General features: G+C 39.5%; 1 non-coding gene across 1 annotated transcript; it reads right to left on the reverse strand.

Annotated features, from left to right (window-relative positions):
• Nucleotides 1-1,100: 1,100 nt before the first annotated feature.
• On the reverse strand, nt 1,101-1,207 carry LOC117275596 (small nucleolar RNA R71). The gene has a single exon (XR_004505785.1). It is a non-coding gene; the product is annotated as a small nucleolar RNA R71 (small nucleolar RNA).
• Nucleotides 1,208-17,805: the final 16,598 nt, after the last annotated feature.

The raw sequence follows: 17,805 nt of genomic DNA on the forward strand, positions 1-17,805 counted from the left end.
TCAAGCTGAGGCGGACGCGAAGTATCCAACTCAGCATCAATCCCTGAAGCTAACTCGAAAAAGGAAAAGGAAAACTTTGTCCATGACTATTGTGCGCAATATATAAGCAAAAAATGCATCTTTTAGGTCATCTAACACACTTGGAAGCCATCACAAAGTTTAGAAACCACGAATTTGTCTTGAGTTCTTATTTTTTCCTTCTTTTATTGACTTTTATGTATTCTCGAAAATTATTTGAGATTGCTACCATGACTATGCGTGGCTAAACTCATTTATTCTGGGGTTATGATTTTACATGAATGTTGATATTCAGAGATTGATTTGAGGATTTAATTTATCATATTGGGTTGTTTATTCATATCTTGATCCTAATTATTTTACTGCTTAGCTTACAGTAAAATACAATACATGAATCTTGAGTTGAACTTGAAAGAGGTAATTCTTGATTGCAATAGGATTGAATAGAGCGCGATCTTGAACCTAGTCATTAGGGAATTGATTTGCGAATACGGATAGAAATATACTTGTTTGTTGTGCTTAGCCAATTGTGCAAGAGATTATTAATCTGTTCTTTTTATCTCTAATATCATACGAATATAGAGTTTAGAATAAATTGAATAGGCGAGTAGAAGTTGTCATATTTCTAGGAGTATTCTTATCTTTGCAGGTTAATAACCCAGAAAAATTAATAAGTCGAGTTGATTGAAGAATTCAACAGGATTGTTACTTAACCATGACCATGGAATATTATTTCTCATTGAATTAAAATCCTCGTGATAAGCGTGCTAGTTAATTAGTTTTTCTATTAATCGCAACTTGAGCTTAAGCAAAGCATGATCCAACTACTTCATGCAAATGGACAGTTCATGGGACTGCCTCACGAGGACCCCCAACAACATATTCTGAATTTTCTCGAGATTAGTGATACCTATATCACTAAAGGGGTCACATATGATTATCTCAGGTTCACATTTTTCCCTTTTTCTCTGTTGGGAGAGGCCAAGAGATGGTTGAAATATGAGCCAGCTAACTCTATTGCATCGTGGAATGTTTTGGCTTGCAAATTCATGGCTAGATTCTTTCCTTCTAGTAAAATCACAAAGATAAGAAGTGAGATAGATGCGTTCAAACATAAAGAAGGTGAATCCCTTTATGCAGCCTGGGAGCGATTCAAGGGGCTACTAAGAGAATGTCCACACCATAACCAAAACAACGAGGTACTGGCTCACACTTTTATTGAAGGTCTTCACCCAGAAACAAAAATAGTGATAACGCAACAGCTGGTGGTCAAGTATTGGGAAATAGCTTAGATGAAATTTATGCGTTCTTGAACAAGTTTTCCAAAATCAACCCAAATTGGCAAAGGAAACAGGTAGACACACATCTCATAAAGCTGCCGGTGTACTTGAATTGGATGTTGTATCAGTACTATCTGCACAAGTATCATCCTTAGCAAATCAAATCAGCAAGATAGTTTTGGCTCAGAATCAACAATAGTTCCAACCAATGCAGCAGGTTCAACCAGTACAACAAGTACATGTGTTCTGCGAAGTGTCCGGTGAGGGTCATACCAGTGATGCCTGTCTAGCGAATCTAGAGTCAGTTGACTTTGCGGGGAATGTTAATAGAGGCTAAGCTAATCAGAATCAATATGGTAATACTTATAATCCAAATTGGAGGAACCACCCAAATTCTCCTGGGGTGGAAATTAAGGTGCTCAGAATCAATTTAAACCACAAGGTCAATATCAACAGTTTTACCCACCACAAACAGATCAATTCGCAAATCGGATGAGTAATATTGAGGAGATGCTCACGAAGATTATGGCTGATTATTAGAATCAGGCTACTACTATAAGAAACCTAGAGAGACATGTGGACATTTTGCAAGAAGTACCAAAGTATGCAAAGTAAATCAAGGAAATTGTGGCAATCAAGCGCAAGCTGACTGAGTTCGAGAATGTAGAACTTACTGAGGAATGTAGTTCCAGAATTCAGAATAAGTTGCCTCCTAAATTGAAGGACCCAGGAAGCTTCACAATTCAAATTTCTATTGGGAAACATGCGGTTGGGCGAGCATTGTGTGATCTTAGGACAAGCATAAACCTGATACCGTTATCTGTGTTTCGACAGCTAGGGTTGGGAGATCCTCGACTGACTACGATGGTATTACAATTGGCAGTTGGATCCTTCTCCAGCCCCGAGAGGGTCATTGAAGATGTGTTGGTCCAAGTGGGCTCATATTCCAAGTTGATTTTGTTATCCTAGATTATGATCCTGATCAGGAAGTCCCATTTATTTTGGGACGACCATTTCTAGCCACGACTGAGCAATTATTGATTTATGTGAAGGACAAATGACCATGAGAGTGCATGACAAAGTGGAGGTTTTCAATGTATACCGTGCACTCAAATTTTCGGCACACTATGAAGATTTGGCCATGATCACAATTGTGGATGAGGAATTGGCAGGCACAACACCATACTTGGTGCCTGAAGATCCTCTGGGAAGAGTTTTAATTGACGAAGAAGAAGAGGAGGATGAGTTGGTGGAAGAAATTGTACAAGTTTTGAACATGACCTGCCAATATGTCAACGGGTGAAGAGATTTGAGGAAATTAATAAGCCATTAACATTGACACCACCTAAGACATCTATAAGGAGGTTCCAAAATTAGAGCTCAAACAGTTACCCTCCCATCTTCGGTATGCTTACTTGGGTGCTTCAGAGTCTTTACTTGTGATTATTTCATCCTCATTATCACATGTGCAAGAGGACAAGTTGTTGCGGTTTCTGAGGGAACATAAAGGGGCCATTGGCTGGACTATTGATGATATCAAGGGAATTAGTCTGTCATTTTGTATGCATAAAATATTCCTGGAGGATGGAAACAAACATAGTGTGAAGCATCAGAGATGATTAAATTCTATTATGAATGAGGTAGTAAAAAAAAAATTATCAAGTGGCTGGACGCTGGGATCATATTTCCTATTTCTGATAGCAATTAGTGAGTCTTGTGCAGTGCGTGCCGAAAAAGGGAGGCATGACAGTTGTGGAAAATGAGTAAAATAAGTTGATACCTACAAGAACTGTGATGGGCTGGAGGGTAAGCATTGATTACAGGAAACTCAACAAGGCTACGTGAAATGACCATTTTCCTCTCCCCTTTATTGATCAGATGCTGGACAGGCTATCCGAGCATGAATATTATTGCTTTCTTGATGGTTACTCTGGTTACAACCAGATAGTTATAGCACCAGAGGATCAGGAAAAGACTATATTTACTTTTCCCTATGGAACCTTCGCCTTTAAAAGGATGCCATTCGGGTTATGCAATGCATCGACGACTTTTCAAAGGCGTATGATGGCCATCTTCACCGACATAGTTGAGAAATTCGTGGAGGTGTTCATAGATGATTTTTCAGTCTTCAGGTCATCCTATGATAATTGTCTGAAAACTTGGAGTTGGTGCTAGCACGCTGTAAGAAAACTAACCTGGTGCTTAATTGTGAGAAGTGTCATTTTATGATTAAAGAAAGTATTGTATTAGGACATCGAGTGTCCAAGCAAGGAATTGAAGTCGACATGGCTAAGGTGGAGGCAGTTGAAAAACTACCACCACCCATCTCCGTTAAGAGCATCCGCAGATGTTTCATTAAAGATTTTTTGAAATTGATAATACCTTGTGCAGGTTGCTGGAAAAGGATGCCGCATTCAAGTTTTATGATGCATGTCTAACGGAATTCGAGGAGCTAAAATTGAAGTTGGTGTCTGCTCCAATCATTGTCGCACCTGACTAGAGTCTGCCCTTTGAGTTGTTGTGTGATGCGAATAATGTAGAAATTGGGGTTGTGCTTGGATAGAGGAAGAACAAAGTGTTTCACTCAATCTATTACGCTAGCAAGACCCTAACTGATGCACAACTCAATTACCCCATGACAGAAAATGAATTATTGGCAGTGGTCTATAATTTTGACAAGTTCCGGTCCTACTTAGTAAGAACACATGTGATATTTTACACGTATCATGCGGCGATCAGGTATTTAATCTAAAAAAAAGATGCTAAGCCGAGACTGATTAGATGGGTGCTTCTTTTGCAGGAATTTGACCTATAAATCTATGATCGAAAGGGCACAGATAATCAGGTGGATGAACACTTGTCAAGGCTAGAAAATCATGAGCATGTATAAAAAGAAAGGGTGATTAAGGAGACGTTCCCAGATGAGCAACTCTTTGCAGTCACACATGATCTGCCGCCATGGTATGCAGATTATGTAAATTTCGTAGTGAGTGAAGTGTTTCCTCCAGAAATGCCACTTGAAGGGTGGAACCGATTCTTACATGACATAAACTATTATTACTGGGATGAGTCATTCTTGTATCGACAATGTGCTGACCAACTGATGAGAAGATGCATTTCAGAGAAAGAGGTGGAGCAGATTTTGTACGATTGTCACTCCTCACCTTATGAGGGACATCATGGTAGTGATTGAACAGCCGCAAAAGTTCTGCAGTTGGGGTTCTACTGGCCGACTCTATTTAAAGATGCACATTCATTTGTGAAGAAGTGTGATCGGTGTCAAAGAACTGGAACAATCACTAGAAAGAATGAGATACCGCTCACGAACATTCTTGATGTGGAGATTTTTTATGTTAGGGGGATTGATTTTATGGGAATATCCCCATCGCCTAGAGGGAACAAACATATCTTATTACCCGTGGATTACATGTCTAAGTGGGCGGAGGACATTGCTTTACCTACTAATGATGCAATGGTGGTAGCTAATTTTGTCAAGAAGAACATTTTTTCACGTTTCGGGACTCCTCGAGCTTTTATATGTGATGAAGGTACGCATTTTTGCAATAGATATTTGAACAACCTTCTAGCTAAATACGGGGTCAAGCATAAAGTTGCCACCACATATCACCCTCAGATGAGTGGGCACACAGCGGTATCGAACAGAGAAATAAAGCAAATTTTGGAGAAAACGGTCAGTGCAAATAGGAAAGATTGGGTTCCAATGTTGGATGACGCTCTATGGGCATATCAGACTGCATATAAGACACCTATTGGGACCTCGCCTTACAAGTTGATCCATGGAAAAATATGTCACCTACCAGTTGAGCTAGAACACAAAGCCTTTTGTGGTCGTAAAAAATCTCAATATGGATATGGAGTTGGTAGGTGAGAAGGGATTGCTCCAACTCAATGAGCTAAATGATTTCAGATTAAATGCATACAAGAATGCCAAGCTATATAAAGAAAATACCAAAAGGTGGCATGACAAGCATTGTCATTTTGAGCCAGGCCAATTGGTATTGCTATTCAATTCCAGGTTGAAGTTGTTTCCCGGAAAATTAAAGTCGAGGTGGTCTGGACCATTTGAAATAGTGCGTGTGACACCATACGGGACTATAGAGTTAAGAGCGCCAAATTCCGAAAGGGCGGTCTTGGTCAATAGGCAAATAGACAAGCATTATTGGAGTGGTAACGTATATCGTCACAAGTTGCCTTGAAAGATGCTTGAGAATTGGTATTGTCATGACGCGACGTTAAATCAAGCGCTTCTTGGGAGGCAACCCAAGCATTTTGTTTTGCTTTTATAGTTTACTAATTTTTCTCTTTGTTTTGTATTTTTTTTTAAAAAAAGCTCCAGGTATGGAAAAACAAAGTGGATGCGTCACATCCCCCTTAGCGCCCAAATATTAGAGGCCAATTGCACGAGGTAGTGAAGTGCAGCCATCGCGACCAAGGTCGCCTCCCATCAAAAATTGGGGAAACCAACTGGGATGCGTCGCATCCAAGCTGACACGCATCAGGTAAGTGTTATATTTTAACACTTCATACGCCTAAACCCCAAATCCTTCTCCCACTCCTTTTCCTCTTGTGAGAAGGCACGGGAGAAAATATGTTATTGATATTGGATGATAAATACAATACAAGAGGTCCCTATTTATAGCTATACACTACAAGGAGATATTACTCCTCTTTCAATGTGGGACAAGACTACACTATACATATCTATAAACTAACACTCCCCCTCAAGCCGGTGCATATACATCATATGTACCGAGCTTGTTACACATATAACTAATACGAGAACCAGTAAGAGACAGTAAAAATATCTGCTAGTTGATCATTCGACTTTACAAACTTTGTAACAATATCTCCTAAAAGTATTTTTTCTCTGACAAAGTGACAGTCAATCTTAATGAGTTTAGTCCTCTCATGGAACACCGGATTTGACGCAATATGAAGAGCAACTTGGTTATCACACACTAGTTCCATCTTGCTGATTTCTCCGAACTTAACTCCTTGAGCAACTGCTTGACCCAAACTAACTCACACATCGCCATAGCCATGGCCCGATATTCGGCTTTGGCGCTAGATCGAGCAACTACATTCTGTTTCTTGCTCTTCTACGAGACCAAATTACCTCCTACTAGAACACAATATCCAGACGTAGAACGTCTATCAAAAGGTGATCCCACCCAATCAGCATCTGTGTACCCAACAATCTGCTCGTGGACTTGATCCTCGAATAGTAATCCTTTGCCTGGAGCTGATTTTATATACCGAAGAATGCGAACAACTACATCCAGTGACTATCACAGGGAGAATCCATAAACTGACTTACAACACTCACCGGAAAAGAAATGGCAGGTCTAGTCACTATGAGGTAATTCAATTTGCCAACCAACCTCCTATATCTCGTAGGGTCTCTAAGAGGCTTCCCCTGTCCAGGCAGAAGCTTAGCATTCGGATCCATAGGAGAGTCAATATGTCTGCAACCCATCATTCCAGTCTCTTCAAGAATGTCTAAGGCATACTTCCGCTATGAAATAATAATACCTGAGCTAGACTGAGCGACCTCAATACCTAGAAAATACTTCAATCTGCCCAGATCCTTAGTCTGGAAGTGCTGAAAGAGATGTTCCTTCAGATTTGTAATACCATCCTGATCATTACCAGTAATAACAATATCATCAACATAAACCACTAGATAAATACATAGATTAGGAGCAGAATGCTGATAAAACACAGAGTGATCAGCCTCACTACGAGTTATGCCGAACTCCTGAATAATTGTGCTGAACTTACCAAACCAAGCTCGAGGGGACTGTTTCAAACCATATAGTGACTTGCGCAATCTGCACACACAACCATTAAACTCCCCCTGAGCAAAAAAACTAAGTGGTTGCTCCATATAAACTGCTTCCTCAAGATCACCGTGGAGAAAAGCATTCTTAATGTCTAACTGATAAAGAGGCCAATGACGTACAACATCCATGGACAAAAAGAGACGAATAGATGCTACTTTAGCCACATGAGAGAAAGTATCACTATAATCAAGCCCAAAAATCTGAGTATATCCTTTTCCAACAAAACGAGCCTTAAGCCGATCAACCTGGCCATCTAGGTCGACTTTGACTACATAAACCTAATGAAAACCAACAGTAGACTTACCTGCAGGAAGAGGAACAAGCTCCCAAGTGTCACTCGCATGTAAAGCAGACATCTCGTCAATCATAGAATGTCGCCATCCTGGATGAGATAGTGCCTCACCTGTAGACTTAGGGATAGAAACAGTGGACAAAGAAGATATAAAAGCATAATGTGGTGATGACAGGCGATGATAACTTAAACCGACATAGTGGGGATTAGGATTAAGTGTGGATCGTACACCTTTGCGGAGTGCAATTGGTTGACTAAGAGGAGACAAGTCCGCAGTAGGTGCAGAATCTGATGCGGGGCGTGAATCACCTAGGCCTGATGCTGGATGTGGACGACGATGATAAGTCAAGAGTGGTGGAGCTGCAGAAGGTTGAATTGGATTATGTGGCGGAACTGGAGCTATACGTGGTGGAGCTACAACCGGAGCTGTAGGTGGTGGAACTGGAGCTATAGGTGGTAGAGCTACAACTGGAGCTATAGGTGGTGGAGCTACAACTGGAGCTGCAGGTGGTAGAGCTGGAGTGACTGAATCTCCAAACGATGAAACTGGTAGTACCTCAGAAATATCTAAGTGATGACCTGAACCTGTGAAGTATGATTGGGTTTCAAAGAAGGTAACATCAGCAGACATAAGGTACCGCTGGAGGTCAGGAGAGTAGAATCGATACCCCTTTTGTGTTCTCGAGAAACCCAGAAATACGTACTTAAGAGCACGAGGAGCTAACTTATCTGTTCCCGGAGTAAGTTTATGGACAAAACAAGTGCTTCCAAAGATACGGGGTGGAAGAGAGAACAAAGGTAAGTGGGGAAACATGACAGAGAATGGAACTTGGTTCTGGATAGCTGAAGATGGCATACGATTAATAAGATAGCAAGATGTAAGAACGACATCCCCCCAAAAATGCAACGGAGCATGAGATTGTATGAGTATGGTACGAGCAGTTTCAATAAGATGTCTATTCTTTCTTTCAGCTACCCCATTTTGTTGAGATGTGTACGGACAAGATGTTTGATGAATAATCCCATGAGATTTCATAACCTGCTGAAATGGGGAAGACAAATACTCTCGGGCATTATCACTACGAAATGTGCGAATAGAAACCCCAAATTGATTTTGAATTTCAGCGTGGAAGGTCTGGAAAATAGAAAACAGCTCAGATCGATTTTTTATCAAAAATATCCAAGTGCACCTGGAATAATCATCAATGAAACTTACAAAGTAGCGGAATCCTACGGTGGAACTGACCCAACTAGGACCCCAAACATTTGAATGGACTAAAGTAAAAGGTGACTCTGCTCGATTATCAAGACGCCGAGGGAAATGGGAGAGGGTATGCTTATCGAGCTGACATGACTCACACTCTAGAGCTGACAAGTGAGATAAACCAGATACCATTTTCTGAAGTTTTGACAAACTGGGATGTCCCAACCGTTTATGTAATAAATCTGGTGAATCAGTAACAGGACAAGTTGTAGAAGGAAGACATGATGTGAGTCCATGTGATTTAGCAAGGATAATGTAATAAAGTCCGTTTGATTCACGCCCGGTATCAATGATCCGCCCCGTACTGCGTTCCTGTATAAAAACATGGTCATCAAGAAATAAAATAGCGTATTTAAGTGATTTGGCTAAGCGACTAACAACTATGAGATTAAAAGGACTATTGGGAACATAAAGGACTGAATCTAAAGGTAAGGAAGGAAGTGGGCTTGCTTGTAGTTGCCATGGTTTGAGACCCATTGGCCATTGTGACTTTTGGAAGAGATTGAGAATACGAAATAGTAGTGAAAAGAGATTTGTTACCAGAAATATGATCTGATGCACCTGAATCAATGACCCAAGACTCATAGGATGAAGATTGGGAGAAACAAGTCACGCTATTACCTGTTTGAACAACATAAGCTATCTCAAAAGATGTCTGCCTACATGCTTTATACTGAAGGAACTCAATATACTCTGCTAAAGAAACCATCCGACTATTCAAAGTATCGGTTCCCATGTTGCTACAATTAGCAGTAGTAGGGTTAACTTGAAATAGTGAAAATAAGTAACTCCTGTGAAAAAAACTGAAGAAATAGCTTGAATTACAGCAGGAAAACAGAACACTGTTCTGTGCCGGAAACACTGTTCATGCTGGAAACACTGTAGCTCGCTGAAAAATTCCAAAGTTGTCAGAATTTGTTGTAACCAGGATGGATAGACTCGGAATTCCTTTGCGAGCAAGCTGTCCGAAGAAATATTTTCAAAAAATGGCCAGAAAGGTCACTATTCACGCCGGAAAAATATAAAAGTGGCCGGAATTTGATTTGAATTAGATGGGTAGGCTCGGAATTTTGAGGAGAGCACACTGTCCTGAAGAAGCTTCGCGAAAAAATGGCCAAAAAGTGGCCGAAACCCTCGCCAGAAAAGTTGTTGCAGGCGCGTGGAGGAGCGTGGCGGCTTTTCTGCCGGATAAAATTTTAGGGGTTGGTAGTCGGAGGGTGATCTACCTCGTGGTGGTGTTGGTTTTAGCACAACACCGACAGAAAGTGACTTTCACTTAGACAAGCCTTAGGTCACCGGAAAAATTACACGATGACTAAGTTCTTTCTTCCCGGTTAATGCTGGAATGACGCACAACGATCTTTTCTCACTAATGTTCTGATACCATGTGAGAAGGCACGGGAGAAAATATGTTATTGATATTGGATGATAAATACAATACAAGAGGTCCCTATTTATAGCTATACACTACAAGGAGATATTACTCATCTTCCAATGTGGGACAAGACTACACTATACATATCTATAAACTAACACCTCTCAACCCTGAAGCACCACCACAACTTCACACTCATGCTGCTCGATTTTGATCAGACGCTCAGGAAATTACTTCTTTCTACTCTCTCCTCACTCATCTCTCTGTAAGGCGGTGGAATCCCTTACCCAAATTCCCATAGGTTAAGTCTCACCAATTTGAATACTACACATGAACTTCATAGGAGACTTTGAACAATTTCTAGGCTTTCACTTACCTTCTCTGTTTGGTTGTGATGTTTGAGAGATGATAAACTAAAAGTCCTTTCATATCATTAATTTTGGGAGGGTATTTGAATTACCCAACTGTTAGATGACACTAGCAAAACTGTTGCACTTTACTTGTTCGATGAATTGCCTGTGAGGTCAATTTAGGCGCCGACGAAGTCTGAGTAACCGAGCTACACGAGTATATTCTAGTGAATATGTGGTGGGGTTGTTTGGGTGATTGTGTACAACCTTGTCAGAGTGTTGGAGCTACGGGTGCTCGCCACTCTTTCAACTCTCATTTTGAGGCATCTAATGGTCATTAGGCTTCCTAGTGACCACTTTCTAGGCTGAATTAAATGCAATTAAGTTGCTTAACTGCTTGTATTGTGACGTACATTGTTACTATAGTTGAATTATGCGTGCTCTATACATATTGGTATATCTTGAGACTAAGTGTGGGATTGCGAGTGATATAGCTGAGTAAATTACTGTTGTATGTTTGAGCAACACTTCAATCAGTCTTTCATTGTGCATAATGATGTCTATAAATGCATTGCTCACTCGTATTACTCCCGGATAATTGATTCCTGCTGAAAGTCATGGCTATATTTGAATGAAACACTGACTAACACAAGTGTGTGGGTGATTGGAAGGGCACACTTTTGCAAGTTGTTTTATACCTGAAGCTTCAATGTCATCAGAACTAATTGTTAAACTCTTTGTTTTGCAGGTACATAGGTTCACAATTGTGGCAACGAGCAAAACATCTAAGCAACAAGAAAGGGATAATGATAAGCAACCATCCAAAAGCCTACTATAAAGGCAATAGGTGCTGCAAACCTACAGAATAAAAGGAAGTGGAGTGAGAAAGCGAAGGCCGAACCGACTAGGCAATTACTTGATGAGTCGGAGCAAGAAGAAGAGGAACCATTGGTGAGGAGGAATGTAATAAAGGGAACCACAAGAACATCATAAGGACCTCCAAGTAAGGGGATAGAGTTTAGATAACCTATACCGAAGCAGACCAAATCCAAATCCACAAAGCAAGTTGATCCAAAAGATAAAAGTAAGTAGAAGGCTGCCTCAGAATCTGAGTCCGAGTCTGATTCAGACTATAAGCTCACAAATGTCAACATGAACGACGAAGATGAGGGTGAACCAACTGACCGAGCTGCTTGGGAGGAGAATTTTGTTAGTGAAAAAGCATTCCGGGCTTATGAGAAAATCCCGAATTCCAATAAATACCGCTACACCCTGTGTGTCCCAAGGTGACGTAATGAATATGAGAGTTGTTAATCATTATTTAAAAAATTTTAAAGTGATAATATGGCTATATATGATGTTTGGATAGAAAATATGAAGTTTGGGAAAAATCGGATTAAAGTTGCGAAAAATCTGACTAACGATTTGTCCTGTAACAGAGCTTTTTGAGTAATATATTTTGTGTGCTATATGAGGTATTTTTGGGACATATTTTATACAAAATTGAAGGTCTTAGAATTTAGTTTTCAACTCTCTTAACCGTTCATTCATACGACATCCGGATAAAAAGATATAAGCGTCGGAAGATGGGCGAATGAGAGGGTGCCAAGCTAGTACCTCTTTGACTTATCCAAAGTTGATATATATGTCTTAACTCGTCTCTCTCTCTTCATTTTCACATAGAACCTGACCATAGAACACCATAGAACCTGTCTTTGAGCTCTCTAATAGTGTTTCAAAAAGTAGTATCATCCCGGGCACGGAATCAAGAAGCGTTAACATTAAAACGATACCTACGATGTAAGTATCGCTATATCGCCTCTCTTTTTCCTTGTAGTTTGAGTTTTGGAATGTATTTAAGAGTTAATAAAATTCCTAATTTCTGTATTTAAGTGTTTAGATATCAAGTAATTTTGATAAATTCATTTCCTAATAGTTAGAACTCATGGGACGGTGATCGAAAGCCGTGAGTTCGAGTTATTTGACTTGTAGTGGACTATTTTGTGGGCTGTTTCGTGTTGCCTTTGGGCTGTATATTTTTCTACTGTTTAATAGACTTTTGGAGGACAAATTGTGTGAATAAACACCACATAATGACGGCATGGTAGGCTGGTCGTTCGTCGTTACATTTATTTTTAGTTGTTTGACACTACTTTGGTTGTCGTTTTATGTATGGAGTGATTAGGGTGTGTGGGTGTTTTGTGGTATATTGTGATGGAGATAAGGTTGAAAAATGATGCTTACATAATGTTATTGTTGTGTTCTTGTTGTTGTTGGTATATGGTATTGGAGGAGGGCCTAGTTACAGGGGAGATGCTGCCTAAATTTATGTAAACGAGCTACTAGTTAAAGTTGCGGACTTAGCCTTTACTCAACACTGATTTTGAATCTCCTTATGATGTGGTAGATTGGGTTGAGTTGTTTGAAGAATTTCTTGGAAGTTATTAAGGACTCAACGGAGTTAAGGTATGTTAAGGCTACCACTCCTTTCCTTTTGGCATGATCCGTACGATACATACAAAACGAGCAAATACGCAACTTTCATAAATGACTCTATTCATAGAAATAATAGGAATATCTATATTCTTGATTACCCATGTATCTTATTATTTTATCATCTGTTCATGGGTCTCAGAAAAATATGCAAGTTGAAAAAGTTTATTTTATGATATTAATCAAAGGCATAATGATCTTATGACATTTTGAGAAATCTTATTAACGTACTTATTATGCATATCATTCATGTATACATGTACATTGACCCATGACCAGATGGCATTATATACGTGTATATTATATGTATATGGGATATGGGAAAAAGGTTATAGCGTTATATACGCACCACCACCTGATCAGCTGGTATATGTTGATGATTTTACCCACAATGGCTGAGATAATATGATGGGATGCCCTCAGAGGCTTGATGATATTATGTATGCATGTACCTATGCATGATATGACATTTATACGCACATGCATGACATTATAAATTTTCATGATTTACAGAGCTATATAGAATTACAGGTTGAGTTCTTTACTCCATATTTCTTTCATGTCTTTTATATACTACTGTCATGCCTTACATACTCGGTACTTTATTTGTACCGACGTCCCTTTTGCCTGGGGATGCTGCATTTCATGCTCGCAGGTCCCGATAGACAGGTTGAGAGCTCTCCAAGTAGGCTATCAGCTCAGTGGAAGATGTTGGTGTGCTTCATTTGCTCCGGATCAGTATGATTCGGACGTGTATTGTTTAATATGGCGGGGCCATGCCCCAACATTTATGGTATTTATCTACTCTTAGAGGCTTGTAGACATATGCCATGTACATAAAAGATTGTATGGCCTTTTCGGCCTATGTTTAGTGTACGAGTGATCATTTTGGTCTTATAGGACCAAGTTGGTATTTCATGTTTTATTCTACTTATCTCACGGCAGCCTCTCCGGCTCATTTACCTATGATAGTATCATACGAAAGATACGTTATGTTGGTACTCGGTTGAGTAAGGTACCGGGTACCCGTCGTGGCCCATCGGTTTGGGTCGCGACAGAAGTGGTATCAGAGCAATTCTGTCCTATGGAGTCTACAAGCCGCATCTAGTAGATTCTTATTTATGGGTGTGTTGTGCAGCACACTTATAAGCAGGAGGCTACATGGCATTTAGGACTATCACTCTTTCTTCTTACTCTAAATCGTGTGGTAGAGCTCAACTGTAAGAAATTCAAATTCCTAAATTCGATTCTATTCATTATACAACAACATTTATATCTAGAAAGACAATTGGTAAGAGATTGAATGTGGCTGTGGAATAGTTGAGTCAGAGGAACTCGATTTTGCGTTATGCTTATGATGTGTAAATGTAAGGCCTTCAGTAGATATGTGAGTACTACGACGTGTGAGCCTCTTGGTAAGGATCCCTAAGGCATGAATATTTATCTACCCCTATGGTAAAAAGCAACGAGAGAATCAGAAGGTAGATACAAGTTTCAACAAGTAAAAGAAGCTAGGTGAAGAAGGATACGAGGTACCCAGTTAGTGAAGATTATCTGTATTTACAATTCAAGCAGAAAATACAAGCACTATGAGTTACTTTCAATAGTAATAGAGTTATATACAATTGGCCACACTTATCTTAGTTATGCCCTATGGGAGCTAACATATATAATTTAAGAGAAGGATGAGATATCAACATCCAGCTGGGATTAGAGTAACCCAAATTGTGGATGGAATGTTATCACTAGCTCCCATTTTCAAGGAAAATTGCAAACGTGGTAATGGTTCTCCTTGTGAGACACCCAGATGGTGCACTCTAGAATAGTACAATCAGATATGAATACTAGAATGTTCATAAATTTCAGAAGATTGGCATTGGAATCCTAGAAGAGATAAATATTTATCTTTGTATGGCTCTCGTCCCTAGTAAAAAGAGAGTGTTAGGCAACTCGAAGAGCCAGTGAGTTGAATCAAGGGGTCTAAAAGTGAAAGAATATTTTGAAAAAGTTTTCATAATAAGGTGATAGACAGAAATATTATTCGGAGAATAAGAAGAGAGTAAATGAAGCATCATTAGTAAGATGTGATATATGGGTGATAACGGTAAATCAAAATATGACAGGACTACAGATTCTATAGTCCAGTGAAGGAAAAGACAAGAAGTTACATGCCTTGAGACAATAAAAGAGTATAAGCCATAAGGTCATGTCTCCATTTCGAGAAATGAGTTGGTGACTCATACGTGATTACCAGAAGGAAAAGTTAGACCCTCGGAGTAATACAAATTAGTATGGGATAGTGAATAAGATAAACTAAACATGAATTCGAGACCGAAGGATCTGATTATAGTTGACAACGTGAGAATTTCAGAGATCGCGTTCCGGGCAATAATTGAATGGACAACAGAAGAATAACTTTTAAAGGTCATTTAGGAAGACGTTTCCCTAGAGCAAGCGATGTGAGCAGAGTTAAGCTTAAGAGACTAAGTGTGCCAGTTATACTAGGTGTCACCTTTGTGTGTAAGAAATTAAATTATCCCTGGTACAGAAGAGTTACCGCAAGGCAAGTAAGAGTCCGTGAAGATGTGAAAAGACGCCAAATATGAAGAGGTGAAACATTTATAGGTAAATCTTCATAGCAATAAATGTTAGTACTCTCGTAAAGGGGGGAAGATGGTGTGATCTGGTATTAAGTTGGAGTATGTGGTGCAGGTAACTATGGAATAGTAAAGGAAGAATGTGGTAGAAAGGAGAAAGAAATGAGATTACATTTATTCAAATCCTACGGAAATGATACGACTCCAGAACATTATGTAAGTATGATGACAGGGAGAGGCAGTAAGGGTTCCATCACTAGATGTTATTGATAAATAAGTACAAATGAACACTGGATACATAAGGAGCCAGTGTGCGGGATAAGTTAAGGCAAAGGATATAACCCAAGAGAGATTATGCAGAATATAGATATGAGAATGGACTAACGTGTAGTTAGTAGTTGATTCAGGAAGAGCCTAGCCATGGCTAAACAAGAGGATATAGACAAATCAGCAAGTTGTGCAAGATAAACATAGTAAAACCCAACATAGGGAATTCAGTCTCGCAAATATGATGACATTGTAATCCTTGAGAAATATTCAGATAGGAGTTAGGGTTGTACAATCAAAAATTTCAGTTCAGAATTAACCTTACGAGCACAAGGGCGCAGAAGTAAGTAATTAAGGATAATTATAGGTGAGTAAGAACGTCAAAAAAAAATATTTTTTCGGGTATACAATGTAATAAGCTCGCAGCTTTAGAGGAGTCAAATGATCTCTCTTAAGTACTACAAAGAAAGACTAGCTGAGAGAATAAGGAAGAAGGCTTCAACTTAAGCATAGTAACATAAAGAAGAAATGGTCTTATAACAACAGTCTCACAACAACATTGTATGCACTCCATAAGAAAGTGGCACCTATCATGACTAATGAACGGGAAAAAAAAAATCAAAAGATGATATTTGAGATCATATGAGTTATAGGAAATTCTAGTATTTGTGGGAAATGAGATAAGCCATATATTCATGCAACAAGTGGCAGAACGACCATGAAAAGTAATCGCTTATGTTTAAAGACAACTAAGAAAGCACAAGAAAAATTATTTGACCCACGATTTAGAGTTAGCCGCGGTGATTCATGCACTAAAGATGTAGAGGAACTATTTGTATGGCATTTATGTTGATATATATACGGATCATAAGAGCCTTCAATATATCTTCAATCAAAAGGAATTGAATTTTTGCCAAAGGCGATGGTTGGAGCTACTAAAAGACTATGATGTCGATATTTTATACCATCCAGGAAAGGCGAATGTAGTAGCCGACGCCCTCAACCGTAGATCTATGGGTAGCATGTCATATTTACAGCCAAAGAAGTGTGGGATAGCCCATGAGATTCATCAGCTAGGTAGTCTTGGAGTTTGATTACTGGACTCAGGTAATACCAGAGTTACTATTCAGGACACAACAACATCCTCTTTAGTAATTGAAGTGAAGGAACGCCAGTATGAGGATCTTGTGCTAGCTCATTACAGAGATACATCCCCTCAAAAGGAGAATACACCATTTGAGATTACAGGAGATGGCGTCCTCATATATCGAGGTCGATTATGTGTTCTAATGTGGCAGGGTTGCGTCAGCAGGTTATGGGAGAAGGTCACTATTCTCGTTATTCTATTCATGTAGGAGAGACGAAGATGTATCATGATATCAGGGGAATATACTGGTGGGATGGAATGAAGAAGGATATAACAGAGTTTGTTGCTCAATGCCCTAATTGTCAGCATGTTAAGATTGAGCATCAGAAATCCGGTGGATTATTACAGGCTATAGAGATTCTGAATTGGAAACGGGAAGTTATTAATATGGATTTCATCATAGGCTTACCTCGTACCCAACGTAAGTTCGATTCTATATGGGTTATTGTCGATAGACTTACAAAAGCGGCTCATTTTCTGTCTGTCAGAACTACTTATTCAACAGAGGATTATGCAAGGATTTACATTAGGGCGATAGTACGACTTCATGGTGTCACTATATCTATTATCTCAGATAGAGGTGCTTAGTTTACAGCTAATTTCTGGAGGTCCTTACAAAAGGATTGGGGACTTAGGTAAGTCTTAGTATAACATTTCATCCCTAGACAGACGGCCAGTCTAAGCGTACTATTCAGACACTAGAGGATATGCTACGGGCTTGTGTGATGGACTTCAGGGGTAGTTGGGATGATCATCTTCCACTTATTGAGTTTGCATATAATAATAACTATCATTCCAATACTCAGATGGCTCCATACGAAGCTCTTTACGTATGGAAGTGTAGGTCATCTATCGGAT

The sequence above is a fragment of the Nicotiana tomentosiformis genome, chromosome 3, assembly GCF_000390325.3.
Source record: "Nicotiana tomentosiformis chromosome 3, ASM39032v3, whole genome shotgun sequence".
NCBI lineage: Eukaryota > Viridiplantae > Streptophyta > Magnoliopsida > Solanales > Solanaceae > Nicotiana > Nicotiana tomentosiformis.